This window comes from Delphinapterus leucas, chromosome 10, assembly GCF_059928025.1.
Source record: "Delphinapterus leucas isolate spDelLeu-1000000601 "Yukka" chromosome 10, BTC_Dleu_Yukka2, whole genome shotgun sequence".
NCBI classification, from domain to species: domain Eukaryota; kingdom Metazoa; phylum Chordata; class Mammalia; order Artiodactyla; family Monodontidae; genus Delphinapterus; species Delphinapterus leucas.
Window position 1 is genome coordinate 22,553,201 of NC_143138.1, and position 12,641 is coordinate 22,565,841.

Below are 12,641 nucleotides of genomic sequence, written 5' to 3' on the forward strand. Positions count from 1 at the left end.
ACTTGTGAGAACACCACAATCACAGCTAGCTGCTGGACAATCCCTGACAGGAAGACACTGGAACTCACCAAAATGATACCCCACATCCAAAGACAAACAGAAGCCACAATAAGATGGTAGGAGGGGCACAGTCACAGCAAAACCAAATTCCATAACCGCTGGGTGGGTGACTCACACACTGGAGAATACTTATACCACAGAAGTCCACCCACTGGAGTGAAGGTTCTGAGCCCCACGTCAGGCTTCCCAACCTGGGGTTCCGGCAACGGGAGGAGGAATTCTTAGAGAAACAGACTTTGAAGGCTAGTGGGATTTGATTGCAGGACTTTGCCAGGACTGGGGGAAACAGAGACTCCACTCTTGGAGGGCACACACAAAGTAGTGTGCACATCGGAACCCAGGAGAAGGAGCAGTGAACCCAGAGGAGACTGAACCAGACCTGCCTGCTAGTGTTGGAGGGCCTCCTGCAGAGGCGGGGGGTGGCTGTGGCTCACCGTGGGGACAAGAACACTGGCAGCAGAAGTTCTGGCAAGTACTCCTTGGCGTGGGCCCTCCCAGAGTCCGCCATTAGCCCTACCAAAGAGCCCAGGTAGTCTCCAGTGTTGGGTTGCCTCAGGCCAAACAACCAACAGGGAGGGAACCCAGCCCCACCCATCAGCAGTCAAGTGGATTAAAGTTTTACTGAGCTCTGCCCACCAGAGCAACACCCAGCTCTGCCCACCACAACTCCCTCCCATCAGGAAACCTGCACAAGGCTCTTAGATAGCCTCATCCACCAGAGGGCAGACAGCAGAAACAAGATGAACTACAATCCTGCAGCCTGTGGAACAAAAACCACATTCACAGATAGACAAGACGAAAAGGCAGAGGGCTATGTACCAGATGAAGGAACAAGATAAAACCCCAGAAAAACAACTAAATGAAGTAGAGATAGGCAACCTTCCAGAAAAAGAATTCAGAATAATGATAGGGAAGATGATCCAGGACCTCAGAAAAAGAATGGAGGCAAAGATCAAGAAGATGCAAGAAATGTTTCACAAAGACATAGAAGAATTAAAGAACAACAAACAGAGATGAAAAATACAATAACTGAAATGAAAACTACACTAGAAGGAATCAATAGCAGAATAACTGAGGCGGAAGAACAAGTAAGTGACCTGGAAGACAGAATGGTGGAATTCACTGCCACAGAACAGAATAAAGAAAAAAGAATGCAAAGACATGAAGACGGCCTAAGAATCCTCTGGGACAACATTAAACACAACAACATTCGCATTATATGGGTCCCAGAAGGAGAAGAGAGAGAGAAAGGACCCGAGAAAATATTTGAAGAGATTATAGTCGAAAACTTCCCTAACATGGGAAAAGAAATAGCCACCCAAGTCCAGGAAGCGCAGCAAGTCCCATATAGGATAAACCCAAGGAGAAATATGCCGATACACATAGTAATCAAACTGGCAAAAATTAAAGACAAAGAAAAATTATTGAAAGCAGCAAGGAAAAAACGACAAATAACATACAAGGGAACTCCGATAATGTTAACAGCTGATTTCTCAGCAGAAACTCTGCAAGTCAGAAGGGAGTGCCATGATATATGTAAAGTGATGAAAGGGAAGAACCTACAACCAACATTACTCTGCCCAGCAATGATCTCATTCAGATTCAATGGAGAAATCAAAAGCTTTACAGACAAGCAAAACCTAAGAGAATTCAGCACCACCAAACCAGCTCTACAACAAATGCAATAGGAACTTCTCTAAGTGGGAAACACAAGAGAAGAAAAGGACCAACAAAAACAAACCCAAAACAATTAAGAAATGGTCATAGGAACATACAAATCAATAATTACTTAATTACGTGAATGGATTAAATGCTGCAACCAAAAGACACAGACTTGCTGAATGGATACAAAAACAAGACCCATATATATGCTGTCTACAAGAGACCCACTTCAGACCTAGGGACACATACAGACTGAGAGTGAGGGGATGGAAAAAAGATATTCCATGCAAATGGAAATCAAAAGAAAGCTGGAGTAGCAATATTCATATCAGATAAAATAGACTTTAAAATAAAGGATGTTACAAGAGACAAGGAAGGACACTACATAATGATCAAGGGATCAATCCAAGAAGAAGATATAACAATTATAAATATATATGCACCCAACATAGGAGCACCTCAATAAATAAGGCAACTGCTAACAGCTGTAAGAGAGGAAATCGACAGTAACACAATAATAGTGGGGGACTTTAACACCTCACTTACACCAATGAACATATCATCCAAAATGAAAATAAATAAGGAAACAAAAGCTTTAAATACACCAGATAGATTTAATTGATATTTATAGGACATTACATCTAAAAACAGCAGGTTACACTTTCTTCTCAAGTGCTCATGGAACATTCTCCAGGAGAGATCACATCTTGGGTCACAAATCAAGCCTCAGTAAATTTAACAAAATTGAAATCATATCAAGCATCTTTTCTGACCACAACGCTATGAGATTAAATCAATGTGATACACCATATTAACAAACTGAAGAATAAAAACCGTATGATCATCACAATAGATGCAGAAAAACTTTTTGACAAAATTCAACACCCACCTATGAGAAAAACTCTCCAGAAAGTGGGCATAGAGGAAACCTACCTCAACATAATAAAGACCATATACGACAAACCCACAGGAAACATCATTCTCAATGGTGAAAAACTGAGAGCATTTCCTCTAAGATCAGGAAAACGACAAGGATGTCCACTCTCACTGCTATATTCAACATAGTTTTGGAAGTCCTAGCCTCGGCAATCAGAGAAGAAAAAGAAATAAAAGGAATACAAATTGGAAAAGAAGAGGTAAAACTGTCACTGTTTGCCGATGACAGGATACTATACATAGAGAATCCTAAAGATGCCACCAGAAAACTACTAGAGCTAATCAATGAATCTGGTAAAGTTACAGGATACAAAATTCATGCACAGAAATCTCTTACATTTCTATACACTAGTGATCAAAAATCTGAAAGAGAAATTAAGGAAACACTCCCATTTACCATTGCAACAAAAAGAATAAACTACCTGGAAATAAACCTACCTAGGGAGACAAAAGACCTGTATGCAGAAAACTATAAGACACTGATGAAATAAATTAAAGATGATGCTAACAGGTGGAGAGATATACCATGTTCTTGGATTGGAAGAATCAATATTTTGAAAATGACTATACTACCCAAAGCACTCTACAGATTCAATGCAATCCCTATCAAATTACCAATGGCATTTTTTGTGGAACTAGAACAAAACATCTTAAAATTTGTATGGAGACACAAAAGACCCCCAATAGCCAGGGCAGTCTTGAGGGGAAAAAACAGAGCTGGAGGAATCAGACTCCCAGACTTCAGACTATGCTACAAAGCTACAGTAATCAAGACAATATGGTACTGGCACAAAAACAGAATCATAGATCAATGGAACAAGATAGAAAGCCCAGAGGTAAGCTTGAGGGAGGCGATATGGGGATATATGTATACATATAGCTGATTCATTTTGTTACACAGCAGAAACTAAGACACCATTTGCAAAGCAATTATACTCCAATAAAGATGTTAAACAGAAAAATGGGGCTGGGACAGCTGGACATGCACATGCAAAAAAAACCAATAAACAATAAAACGAATCTAGATGCAGACCTTACACCCTTCACAAAAATTAAATCAAAATGGACCACAGACCTAAAGGTAAAATGCAAAAGTGTAAAACACCTAGAAGTAACATAGGAGGAAACCTAGATTACCTAGAGTATGGCAGTGACTTTTTAGATAAAACACCAAAGACACAATCCATAAAAGAAACAAGTGATAAGCTGGGCTTCATTGAAATTAATAATATCTGCTAACAGAAAGGCAATGTCAAGAGAATGAGAAGACAAGACACAGAGTGGGAGAAAAATAGGTAGTATTTTACCTATTTTAGTAGGCAGAAAATAGAGGTATTTTAGGGTAGTGAAACGCTCTGTCTGATACTATAATAATGGACACATGTTCCTATACATTTGTCCAAACCCACAGAATGTAGAGTTCCAAGAGTGAATCATAATATAAACTATGGACTCTGGGTGATGATGATGTGTCAGTGTAGGTCTATCAGTTGTAAAAAACGCACCACTCTGCAAGGGACATTGATAACGGGGCATGCTATGCATGTATGGGGTCAGGGGGTATATGGGAAATCTCTGTATATCCCCCTCAATCTTGCTGTGCACTTAAAACTACTCTACAAAAATAAAGTCTTAATAACATGTGAACAAGTGTTATCTAAATACCCAGCATCACAGAAAAGTCTGCCTTCTTGTGAGAGGACTCTTTCAGTTACAAGTTAACAAAACTGGAATGAATCTAGCTTTGACAAAAGAGGTTTAACATGTTGATTTACCGGGGAAGGCCAGGGGTGAGGCCAATTAGAGACATGAATGGACCCGGAGACTCAAACTTGTCATCAGACCTCAATTTCTCTTCTCTTTCACTGTTCCTGGGGAAGACAGACAATATGATCTCTAACCCCCTCACATTACCCACTTTCACAACTTTAGCAGAAAGATAAACATCTTTCTCACACTGACCATACATAAAGTACTGGAGAGGAAAGACTACCCTTGGACCAGTCCCTGTTGCTAGGTGGATGTGGTACAACGTGGTAACCTGACTTGTCAGGCCTGGGTCATGTGATTTCCTCATCTGTCTGTTCATTATATTTCCTAAGTTATTTAAGATCATACTGATTATTAAACCATGTAACTATTAAACAAAAAGACTTTCACAAATTCTCAGAACCATAAGAAAATAAGTGAGAACATTAACTATTAGAACTGCTGGGTGTCCTTTTATTTCCTCTCCTTTATATTTCTACCTAGCCTTTTGCCTCTTCCATTCCCCAAATTACCAAGAAGACTGGGCTACCTTTCTGGGATCATAATTTTGTCCTGTATTCCTGTGGGATGAACACAAAATCCCTTGGACCTCAGCTCTGATCTCTGCACTCCTGGCTATCAGCCCTGTGAGATGCCACACTTTCAGTTGGTTGCGAGTCCGCCTTGTGGTGAGCACACTTCTAAGATGTGATTCCCATCTCCTGGTGTTCATGCACTTGTGTAATTCCACCTTTGGAGTATAAGCTAGACCTAGTGACTCATTTGTAATAAAGAGAATACAGTGAAGTGATAGAATTTTATGATCACCAGGGAACAGGATATGAGGGACCGGAGGTCAACTATCCAAAGGTCAGCTGTTCAAACCAGTTGGGGGAAGCACAGACTCCTCACGGAATCTGAGGCGGAATGACCCTGCACTCCTTTTCTACCTGAGGGGTTAATCCTCTAGATTTCCACCTCCACAATCCCTGTCATCAGACAGGGTGAGGAGGAGGTGACCAGCAGTGATTCTGGTCCTAGGTAGGATGAGCAGGAGGTCTGGTCTGCAAGGAGGACAGGAAGTGAAGAAACAAGGACTGCCAAATCTAACACCCGATGACCCAAACACTTCCCTAGGCCAGACCCCATGGCTAGAAAGATGAGGAGGGTGACAATCTCCAATCTCCCTGTGCTGCCCCCTCTGGCCCAGTTCTCCCTTTCTCTAACTCACAATAATGTCCCAAGAGCCCACAGAGGTGACACGAAATATATCTCTGCTCATCTCCAGAACAGACCACCATGGCCACACACTCCTGGGAAGTCCTACTCTCTCGATATGTATTAATTCAGTATGTGCAGCAGAACCCAAATAACAGTGGTCTCACAGGATGGAAGCTAGTGTGTGGCTCCCATGACAGTGAGGCAGGCAGTTCCAGGGCTGCTAGGGTGGCTCTGCACCACGAGGATGTCCAAGCATCCAGGTCTCCTTGACCTTTCTTTTCTGCTCTCCCTGGGATGTTGCCCTTATCAGCATGACCCAGCATACCTAAGACCATGTCATTGGTCCATGAGCAACCAGGGAAAGCAGGAGAGAAGGGAAAGTCTCATTGTGTATCTCCATCAGAGCTCCTGGGTGACCAAGTGCATCATCAATGAGCACTAATAGTTTGAAAGGAATCTTTTTCTGAGCAGTAAGTTTCAATAGTGGGCTGAAAACATTTAGTCCACCATGTTGTAAACAGATGTGCTCTCATCTAGGCTTTGCTGTTCTATTTACAGATCACAGGCAGAGTAGATTGAGCATAAACCTTAAAGGGCCTGGGATTTGAGGAATGGAAAATAAGCAATGGCTTCAAGTTTAAGTCACCAGCTGCATTAGCCCCTAACAAGAGAGTCAGCCTGGCCTTTGAAGTTTTGAAGCCAGGCATTGACTTCTCCTCTCTAGCTATGGAAGTCCTAGATGGCATCTTCTTCCAATAGAAGGCTGTTTCATCTATACAGAAAATTTGTTATTTAGTGTAGCCACCTTCACTGATGGTCTTAGCTAGACCTTCTGGATAACTTGCTGCAGCTTCTACGTCAGCAGTGCTGCTTCACCTCGCATTTCCATGTTACAGAGGCGGCTTCTTTCCTTAAACCTCATGAACCAACCTCTGCTAGCTTTAAACTTTTCTTCTACAGCTCCTCACCTTCTCGGCCTTCATAGAATTGAAGAGTCAGGGGCCTTGCTGTGGTTTGGAATTTGGCTGAAGAGAATGTTGTGGGTGGTTTGATCTTCTATTCAGAGCACTAAAACTTTCTCCATATCAGCGATAAGGCTGTTTTGCATTCTTACCATTCGTGTGCTCACTGGAGTAGCACTATTTATTTTCTTCAAGAACTGCTCCTTTGCTTTCACAACTTGGCAAACTGTTTGGTGCAAGAGGCCTAGCGTTCAGCCTATCTAGGCTTTTGACCTTCCTCACTAAGCTTAATCATTTCTAGCTTTTGATTTAAAGTGAAACATATGCTACTCTCCTCTCACTTGATCATTTAGAAGACATTGCACGGTTTTTAATTGGCTTAATTTCCATGTTGTTGTGTCTCAGGGAATCGGGCGGCCTGAGGAGAGGGAGAGAGATGAGGGAACGTGTGGTCGGTGGAGCAGTCAGAACACATACAGATTTATCCATAAGTTTGTTGTCTTCTATGGGAGTGGTTCCTGGTGCCCTCAAACAATTACAATAATAACATCAAAGATCACTGATCACAGACCAGCATAATAAATATAATAATAATGAAAAGTTTGAAATATTGTGAGAATTACCAAACTCTGATACAGTGTATGGTCAGGCCACTCAGGATGGCTGTTCTCTTGTTCTCTTGTACATCCCCTGTCCGACCAAGGCCTGCTTCACAAATACACACTACCCACATGACTGACCTGCTACATACTTGCCCCTAGCCCTAGCTAGTGATTGTTCTTATCAGGGAGGATGTGAGGGGTGTGCCCTCTACTGGTTTCCCCGGTAACTAATGAGCCCACCTGACGTCAATTCCCCTGTAACTGGTAATATACCCCCTGGCCCCCGCACACGGTGGGGTGTCGCTCCAGGATCTTGCTTCAGATGTGTAAGCTTCCCCATCCATTACACCACTGACGCCTCTGTTGCTGACTCCGAGCCTTTCTTCTGTCTTGAAGCTGGGCAAGCACAGGCCTTGTAGGCCTGCGGGGTGCAGCCCAACACACAGAGACATGAAGTGAGCAAATGCTGTTGGAAAAGTGGCGCTGATGACTTGCTCACTGCAGGGTTGGCACAAACCTTCAATTAGTAAAAAATGCAGTATCTTCAAAATGCAATAAGACACGGTACACCTGCACAGGTCGACACCAATTACTTAGTTGAACCTTTGTCTAAAACTCTAGGAAGGGAGCGGTGAAATCAAACAGTGTCTATTTCAGCTCCTTGGGGGAAGGTGTGAGATTACAGTGGGTAAAACTATTGTTTCCTTCTCTTTTCTGGAGCTCTCCCATCTCTCCCAGGCTGGCCATTCTGTGTAGCAGGAAACAGATGATCGCAGGCAAAACCCAGGCTTTTTCTCCCACCCTCCCGTTCTTCTTTCTTTACCATTAATATTGCGATCATCATATTACAATATTCCCATATTTGGATTTCCCCTGCGACCCCATTCACTCAACTCTGACTCTACCGCGGGCACCGTCAGACCCCACAGGTTAGTGCTCAGTCCTGCACGCCCGCCCCCTCCTTAAGATGCCAATCTCGAGTCCAGGTTGTCACCTGTGTTACTGACCGACTGGCTACAGATTGGATGTTCTAATGATCCCCCACTCGGGTTTGATTAATTTGCTAGAGCGGCTCACGGAACTCAGAGGAACACTTTCGTTACTAGCCTACTGGATGTAACTCTGGAACAGCCAGACGGAGGAGACACAAAGGGCAAGTGTGTGGGAAGGGCGTGGAGCTTCCGTGTCCTCTCAGACCGGGACACTCTCCCCAAATCTCCGTGTATTCACCAGCGTGGAGGCTCTCTGAACCTCATCATTTTGGGGTGTTATGGAGGCTTCATTAAATAGGCACGATTGATTACATCATGGGCCATTGCAGTAGGTGAAACCTCCAGCCCCTCTCGGCTCCCAGGACGTGGGGGATGGGGTGGTACCGGAAATTCCAACTGCCTATTAACATGGTTGCTTCTCCTGGTAACCAGCCCCCATCCTGAGGTTCAGTCCAAAAGCCAACCTTTAACATAACAAAACACACCTCTGTGGCTCTCATCACTTAGGAAATTCGAAGGATTTTAAGAGTTCTGTGCCAGAAATATAAAATTAGGAAAATGAATGAATGTGTTTTCTTTTGTTTTCTTCCAAGTGTACGGGTTTATTGAGGGCATGGGGGTCTACAGGACAGCCCCAGGTGCCTGTGGAGAAGGCCCGCCATCGGCCTAGAGGGCCGCGGCCCCGGGGGCAGCCGGAGATGGGGTCTCCAAAACCTGGGTTTACTTGAAAATGTGACTCTCCGCTCCACCGCGCCCAAAGCCTCTGGGTCCTAACATGGCCCAGTAGCAGGGCTGGTTGCAATAGGGCTTGCCTTCGTGCTCAGTGTGTCCCCTCCCCCCGAGGTCAGCGTCTTTCCACATTTCTCACACTTCAGGCAAGGCCATGCCAGTCCTTCCCCAGGAGGTCACCCGCTCAGCCAAGTACACCTCCTTGTCACACTTGGGGCACTTGGGCACGGTGGCGCCGGGTCCGGGGCGGGTGGCTGGGCGGGAGCACACCGGAGCGCAGGACTCGGAAAATGAATACGTTTAAATTCAATTTATAATAGCATCAGGATAAAATATTTAGCTATCAATTTAAAGAAAGTGCGCCACATAAGTACACTGAAATTATATAGTTTTGCTTAGAGTTTCAATGTCTTTGGTAAAGTATTCCTTCTGTTCATTCATAGTATTCCTGAGCTCGTTATACTGCCTTTCTGAATTTTCTTGTAGCTTGTGGCGTTTCCTCATGAGCTGTTTTGAAATCGCTATTAGTTATGTCACAGTATTCCATGACCTTAGGTTTGGTTTCTGGAGAACTGTCCTTTACTTTTCGTGATGCAGTGTCACTGTGGTTCTTCGTGTGCTTGCTGTGCTGTTCCTCTGCCAGCACTGGTGAAGTGGGGAGCACTTTTCTGCTTCATTCTAACCATTCAACAAATTAGAGAGCAGAGGCTTTTCTCTTCTCTTCCAGGAGGTGGCGCTAGAGCACAGGTTTGGGGTTCTCCTACCTGTGTTACCTGCTTGGGAGAGTTGGCACTTTCCACCCCCCATCAGGGGTGTGGTCCCGTGCCCTCTTATTGCTTCTTGTGCCTCCAGGGATTTTGCTGCCTTGTTGCTGCCTGTGCCACTGGCATCGCTGCCCGGTGACCTGGGATAGTGGGCTCTGCCCTCGTGTCCAGGATCCCCTGAACCACGGGGGAAGAGGGGGGCATGGGTAGCTGGGGTGGTGCAGGCACCTCTGCCATGTCCCGTGCTGTAAGGTTCTCCGGCTCTGCTGCTGCCAGTGGGTGGCTGGAGGGGCCAAAGTCATGGGCGTCTCAGGGGCTGGTGGCTGGGGCCCCAGGACCCACTTCTCCTTCTGCCTAGTTACCTGGGGCCCTGGGCACTGCTGAGGCTGGAAGGCTGGATTCCTGTGTCCTGTTGAAGCTGCTACTTGGTGTTCTGGGGCTTCCAGCTCAGTGGCCGCAGGTGGAGAACAGGACCGCAGGCTCCGCCTCTGCTCTTCCCTCGGTTCAGCCTCGTCTCTGTGTCCCAGTCCACCCACCTTTCCATGCACACTGTGTGGGATTCTCCGGAGTCCTGGTGTGTTGGGCAGAGTCACCTGTGGTGTGTCGTGGATGTTTACTGGTTGCAGATGGAAGGGGGGAGAGACAAAGGCAGCTTTTCACTCCTCCGTGTGGCTGATGTGACTGATGTGTCTCCTGCAGGTCGCAGTTTTATGTCCAGAATCTGCCGATTCTGTTCAGCTGGAAGCCTGGCTCAGCTGCAGCCTGTGGGGCCCTGGGGAGCCTCCCCTGACCCCTGACCACGAACTCCTGGGTCAACATCAGTGCCAGAAATTAGATCTGAGTCCAGGACCACAGGGCCTTTAAATTCAGGTTGGGAAGTGGCTGGAGGGATCCAGACAGCAGGTCCCTGTCTATTATTAGGTCCACGGAGGGGAAGAAGAGACAGGACACTGGGGTGTCCTGGGCTCTCGGGACTGGGGAGGAGCGGAGAGGACCCTTGAGGCTTCAAACGGTGATGGATTTCATGCCTGGACAGGAGGGGCCATGCTTGGTGTCCTTGGGTTCGGTGTTGGGACGCCTGGGTCCTGTAGGTCTGGGGAGGGGGGAGGTCATTTTTGTGTCTCAGGGAAATGTTAGGGGGATCCCCAGGCCCAGACTCATGGCTGATCTCCTTGTCCCACTGTGGTCTCCAGGCTCCACTCCATGTCCTGTCCTCTGCTCTCCTGTCCTCTGTTCTCCACCTCCACCAGCTGGGCAGGTCTTTTTCCAAAGGTCTTTAGCCAGTTTTTTTGTCACAGTGGTCACCGCTGTCTTAGCTCACAGGGAGACGATGTCCAGGTAGCCCCGGGCTGTGAGCTGGGATGGACTCTCCCTTCCTTGAGTCTCCCTGCTGCCCCCCAGCACCATGTGTGTGTGGGGTGGAGTGAGGACTGGGGGTGAGTTTATTTCTCTGGAAGAGAGGAATTCCTTTAACCACCTCCCCTCTCTCCTTTTCTCTTTTCTCTTTCTTCTAGGTGTATTTGAGTTATACCATACCTGTAAGGACAGGAAAACACCGAAAACATAAGCATAGTTTACCAGCAAAATAGAGAGCTGACACCTGTGTACTTATCATCCAGGTGAAAAACAGAGCCTCTACCAGCGCCCAGGCCAGAAGCCCCTGAGCCTCTCCCCACACAGACCCCACCCTCCCCGCATACGTGACCACCGAGTGACCCGCCCTGCCCCCTCCCCTCTCATTCCTCCCCCTCCGCTCCTGTTGGCCTCCATCCCCTAATGTCACTGTTTCCTTCCTCTCCTCACTTCTCCAGGAGCCTCCCCATCTTCATAGGTAGATATCTGAGGGGATCTCCTCCCCCTCCCCCTCCCCCTCCCCCCCTTCTACCTCATTCTAGGGATGGAGGTTCCAGAGTTGATTCCCTAGAGGAAAAGTCTATAACCCTGTCAGCAGCTGCAAGAAGGGGCAAGGACTTGGGGTTCAAGGTCCCACCCGTGGAGACTGAGGACACCCAGTATGTTTGTGGGGTCCACCCTGGACTTGGGAACCAGCTGTTAATGGCCTTGAAATCTGATCCTCCCTGAGGCCTTAGTCCTTGGTGGTTTGATGGGGAGAAAAAGGTCCCTGTCAGCATGTATTCTGAGTAACAGTTCAGACTTTGAACTTGACACTGGATGAACTCCAACTTCTGTGCGCAGCACTGACCCACTGCTAGGAGCCCAAGGAAACCCTGGGCAGGTCTTTTGTAAGGGGGTCAAAGGGGAGCTCAGGTCTCCTGTCATCAACAACTGTGGCCACACGGGGGCGCCACCACTCCGCCCTCTCCTCTTCAGCACAGGGAAGGGAGAGGATGGGCTGTGGTCTGAGTCCGACAGAGATGGCTGCCCTGGAGGCTGGTCAGCAATGGGGGGATGAAGATGCTGCCTGAGCAGCTCTGGGGTCGGGCTCGGGGATGCGGCGGGGATTAGAAGGGAGGAGAGCCCTGGAGCCCTGCCTTGTGTCTGAGGTTTCCATCTTTCCTCTCCACAACCCATCTCTCCAGCTCATTGATGAAAACACTCTGGAAAACTCAAAGTCAATTATTATTTCACTCCCTGTTCGTTTCTGGCAGATATTCACTTTTTTTCTCATTTTAGTGTAGTTTGAGATTCACAAAAACAGTAGCAGAGTTAGTAGAGAGTTCCTGTAAATCCCACGCTCAGTCTCCCTGTGGTAATATCTTATATCACCATCACACATTTGTCACAGCTAATGAAGCAATATTGATACATTATTACTAAATTCCAGAATTTGTTTGTACTTCATTGGTTTTCCTTTTCCTGATCTACGATCCTATCAAAGACACATTGTGCTAAGTCCCAATCATGTCTCCTTCAGGCTCCTGTGGCTGTGACAGTCTCTCAGACGTCCCTTGTGTTTGATGACCTTGATGTTTTCGAGTATTGCTCAGGGATACTGTAGAATGT

At 46.5% G+C, this 12,641-nt stretch overlaps 1 pseudogene; it reads right to left on the minus strand.

Moving 5' to 3' along the window:
* Nucleotides 1–8,760: 8,760 nt before the first annotated feature.
* Nucleotides 8,761–9,204, minus strand: LOC111171198 (cysteine-rich protein 1 pseudogene; annotated as a pseudogene).
* Between the last annotated feature and the right edge of the window lie 3,437 nt (nucleotides 9,205–12,641).